This window comes from Montipora capricornis, chromosome 5 (genome assembly GCF_036669925.1).
Source record: "Montipora capricornis isolate CH-2021 chromosome 5, ASM3666992v2, whole genome shotgun sequence".
NCBI lineage: Eukaryota > Metazoa > Cnidaria > Anthozoa > Scleractinia > Acroporidae > Montipora > Montipora capricornis.
Window position 1 is genome coordinate 2,997,394 of NC_090887.1, and position 5,000 is coordinate 3,002,393.

Consider the following 5,000-nt stretch of genomic DNA (forward strand, 5'->3'; position numbering starts at 1 on the left):
GTCCTAGGCCTGTTGTAAAGCTTCACGTCGCATGCGCCAAAAATCGACCGCGCAACAGGTTTATTTGATATACAAAAGTGGGGTTTTATCAACGGAGTTGATAATGTAAATTGGCCACCGTACATAGATTCTAAGGGCCCATTAACACGGTACGATTTTTGTCGCATGCGACAACGACTTACGTCAGGCCCACAACATGATTTACGATTGTTGCGTACGTCAGAAAAATGTCGTAGCATTTTAAAACATGTTTTAAAACGCTACGACAATCGTAAGTCATGTCTTATGGCCTGTCGTGAGCTTGTCGCATGCGACAAAAATCGCACCGTGTAAATCGGCCCTAAAAGCTGACGTTTCGACCGTTAGCCCTTCGTCAGAGCGAATCGAGGAATTGTGGGTTACGTGTAGTTTTTATAGTAGAGTAGGAGCTACGCTATTGGTGGTAACATGGCAACGTGAAAATAGGAATATATTAGTTTAAATTAAAAGCGTTCGTTAATACCGTGAGGATTAAGGGTGCCGATTTGGAAGATGAATTGAATTGGGTCTGATGACCGCAACGCCTCTGATTGGTCCGCAACCAACTAACTGCAGTGGGATTATTATATGACTAGCTCCATGAGCGGCAAGATGAACCAAATCCCGCACTGTGATTGGCTACCCGAGCGGGCAAGATGGAGCTATCTTGCCCGCTCGGGATTTCTCACTTGGTCCCGCAACTTCGTCTCGGTTTTTCTAGGCCGTTTTTCCTTTAATACAACACAGCGAGTAGTAGTTTCTTTCTGTGTTTTTTAATCCGACATCAACACTAACTTTGCGCGGGACTGGTACAAGCTTTCCTAAGGGGGGTACAGTCGCTACAATATGGTCGCGGGTACACGAGACAACCCTCCCCCCGAGTTACCCACTCATTAGTTTAAAAAATTATATCAACCGTTTACATGAGGTGGCGAGAGACAACTCGGGTGGCGGGACAACTCGGGGAGGCGAGTTGTCTCTCGCCCCGGCAGGTAGGGTAACCCTGGCAGGTGAGACAACTTGTTCGCATGTAAACCGTTTGGCTCGACCACCCGAGACGAGACAGCAAAATAAAAATCAAAGAAGCAACAATTTGGGGAGCTTATACATGTTTTTAGTTTACTTTCGAAAGAAAAAGTTTTTTCCCGCCATAATTCTCAACGCTGTCAACGGAAAATTCTCGATTCATAAACAGCCTTTATTTAAACTACATATTAATGCTGCGTTAAGATTGTCAGTCCATTTGCTGAATGTGAAAACGCAACTATACTTAACAAAAAAGAAAGGCAAATGATGATACGCATTTTTTGAAGATGCGATGCGTCTTAAAATACATGCATAATTAAGTAAGGTCAACTTTGTCTCGCTCACGCAATTCTCATATAGACGCTCGGTAAAGTTGTCTCGGGAAGGAGGGCTGTCTCGGGTAAGCGAGACCATATAAACAAGCCCTTAATGTCCCGATTTTCCCAACAGTGTGGTGACGCCTATATCAACGAAACAAATCCTACAAATTGACGGCTTGTCACATATTGTCTCTTGCGAACGTAGGTTGGAAATGGTTGAGAAATCTTTTCAATGTGTTTTCGATTCATTGTCTTTTGGAATTCCGGCTTTAGTCTGTATTTGTTTTTGGCGTGTTTGTGGTGGGGAGTCAACAGAGAAACGTTTGTATTGTGTTTCAATGAAACTGTTGCTGGTCACAAAAGCTCGAAAATTATCTTGTTCCAACGCTCTCTCTCTCTCGTCCCTCTCTTATAAGAAGTTGCTTGGTATCTACAGAAAACAGGCAAAATCAAACATGTTTCTTTCATCTTTGGCGTAATGCAGATTTGTGCTTGACGTAAGCCGTTTGCTGTTTGTGTTTAGTATCGTTTGACTGATCTTTGTTTTCGACCACTTAGGCAGTCCATTACAAGTCCAATTTATCAACCCATGCATCTGGTCTATGGACTAGGGCTCGGTGCAATACAAACAGTACCACATCCAAGCTTACTTTACACACATGCCTCACAAAAAAGAGGATCGACAACGAAGATAAATATCTAACCTGAACATTTCTTCACACTTCACTCTGGCTAAAAATGTTAATTACTTTTTCAAGTGTTTGACTATTCCCGAGGCCGGCAAAGCTCTCCAGAAACAGCAAATGGCCGTTTTTTATACTGGAGACGCATAATTCGTCTGGGACGAACTTGGGCAAACATTTTTTCTGCGTCTATTAAATTCGTCTTGTATAAAGACGGCCACAAGACGCATTATGCGTCTGGACGAAGAATCTGTTTTAGTGTGCGTCTTCGAAGACGAACTAAAACTGGAAAGTTCGTCCAGACGCATTATGCGTCTAGTGCCCGTCTTTATACTAGACGAATTTAACAGACGCAGAAAAAATGTTTGCCCAAGTTCGTCCAAGACGAATTATGCGTCTCCTATAGTTCGTCCCGTCTTTACACTAGACGGATAACATGAGAGACGAACAATTCGTCTGGACGGATTATGCGTCTCTAGTATAAAAACGGCCAATGGCCGTTTTTTTATACTTGAGACGCATAATTCGTCGCGGACGAACTTGGGCAAACATTTTTTCTACGTCCGTTAAATTCGTCTAGTATAAAGACGGGCACAAGACGCATTATGCGTCTGGACGAAGAATCTATTTTATCGTGTCTTCGAAGACGCACTAAACTGGAAAGTTCTTCCAGACGCATTATGCGTCTAGTGCCCGTCTTTATACTAGACGAATTTAACAGACGCAGAAAAATGTTTGCCCAAGTTCGTCCAAGACGAATTATGCGTCTCATATAGTTTCGTCCCGTCTTTACACTAGACGGATAACATGAGAGACACATAATTCGTCTGGACGGATTATGCGTCTCTAGTATAAAAACGGCCAATGAAGGCAAGCTTCAATGGCAAACTTGTAAGGCTCCTCCTTGCCAACGAAAAATCATTTAATTGCGCCCGCGGCCTCGTTTCCTTGTTTTATAAATTGATCTATAGCTCTAACTATGGCTGTATAAAATAGACAGATATCAATATGTTTTTTTGATTTTGCTTAACAGCAAATCTGAGCTCGAGGTTTTCCATGAGCGAGAGACTTTTTCTAATAATCTCTGATAAACAAATTTATTCCGAAGCACAAAACCATCAATCAAAGATGAGAATAACGCAAAGTCAAATTGACTATTTCATCATCCCGTACGAGGGTTTCTCTTCGTGGCACCAACGGCCGGTTGTCTTAAAAGTTGTCAGAATCACCTAAAATGGTTTCCACAATGCTTTAAAAGCTCGTTTAGTGAGTTTGTAGCAGCCCTTCAAAATATATATCTGTTCGGATGTTCTACGGGAATTTCAGGTTGCTGTAGAACGTCCTTCATGGCTTTTTTGCCTTGTCCTGAAGTTAAAGAAATCGTGACGGGTCTGATAAAAAAAAACTTTACATTAAGTAGTCGTCGTTTTTTCCCGCAAATTTTAGGGAACGTTTGCCCTTAATATGATTCTCAAAAAAACTACGGCCAAAATGATAGAAGTTATAAATCTTCAAATTTTCTTCCAGCGTCACAGTTCACTCTTACTCAGCTTAGCAAAATTTAAACGTTCTTCAATGTGGTTTCGAAATTTCTACGCATCTCTTCGCACTCTTCACACTTCATTACTTTTCTGAAATAGCTAAATCTCTGTTCAGAAGAAATGTCGAAAAAATCTTACTACACCTCGAAAGTTTAAGTTCGAATATTTGAAAATGTTAACCCACCATCCTTCCGAACAGACAATTACCGAAATAATAATTACTCGTTGGGTGCCCATGTTCTTTTGCTAGAAAAATCTCATAAAATTTTGATGAACTCTCCTATTGTCAGCAGAAAGTTGTCAACTGCCTCGTCTGTGAGTCACTACAATGTGTTGTTATTTGATTGGTAGGAATCGATGAATTCAGCATTCCCAAAATAGAGCGCAGGAGACAAGAAAAATCTGGTTTGGAAAGACTAAATGAACTGAACCTCAAGTCTTAGAAATCATTTTATACCCGCAGTTTTTGCTTCCACTTCACAGAAGAGTTTTCCTGAAAGAACCAGTGCACAATGGCATTCCAGCTAGCTCTGCTTTTTACTGGGGATTTTCGTTGGGACATTTGCCAAAACTTCTGTGCAAACAACAAAAAGCCCTGGTATTAGTAAACCCCAGTGCAACGTGAATAACAACTTTTACGCCGGACCACACTGCTGTAAGAAGATCGAGCAGCAACTCACACTGAGATCAAAGAAGCAATAACTGCGCTGAAAGCAAACGAATCTGGCGGCTCTCAAGACAAAGGTCTGCAGTTATACATTTTAGATACATTTACTTCGAAGACACCAGTCGGGTTAGAATTTTCACATCTGTTCCGTCGCAAAAATCAATCAAATTACGATCAATTGCTTTTGAAATATTCGCTAGCTCCGTATAGTATTTCCCTGTGTGATGTCTATTCAACTTTTTAGAGGATAGAGATAACGATGAAACCAAAACATATCTAACAGGAATTCATCCCGCTTATGTAATTTTTAGTCAACAAGAACTGCGCCGATGTTTACAATTCTGGCGAAAAGATAAGTGGTGTGTACAAAAATCGATCCCGATGGTCTGGGAGAATTTGAAGTGTACTGTGATCACAAAACTGCCGGCGGAGGATGGACGGTCTTTCAAAAAAGACAAGACGGCTCCGTAGATTTCTTCCGCGCGTGGGACGCCCTACAAACGAGGCTTTGGTAATCTAAACGGAGAGTTTTGGCTTGGACTGGACAAGATTCACCGCCTGACTGTAAGCAGCAGCAACAAGCTTCGCGTGGACTTGGAAGACATTCATGGAAATACAGCATTTGCCGAGTACAGTTCAGTTACAGTGGCAAGTGAGCGAGCAAAATACCAGCTGAGTTGGGGGGGAAATATTCAGGTTTGCAAACTCTGGTGATTTAATAAACAACCCTTTGTTAATTAAGATA

General features: G+C 41.6%; 1 protein-coding gene and 1 pseudogene across 4 annotated transcripts in view; one reads left to right on the plus strand and one right to left on the minus strand.

The window, feature by feature from the left end:
• The window catches only part of LOC138049124 (neuropeptide FF receptor 2-like), a 63,900-nt gene that overhangs the window by 24,050 nt on the left and 34,850 nt on the right, over window positions 1–5,000 (minus strand). The window lies entirely within an intron of this gene.
• The window catches only part of LOC138050149 (ryncolin-2-like), a 3,339-nt pseudogene continuing 617 nt past the window's right edge, over window positions 2,279–5,000 (plus strand).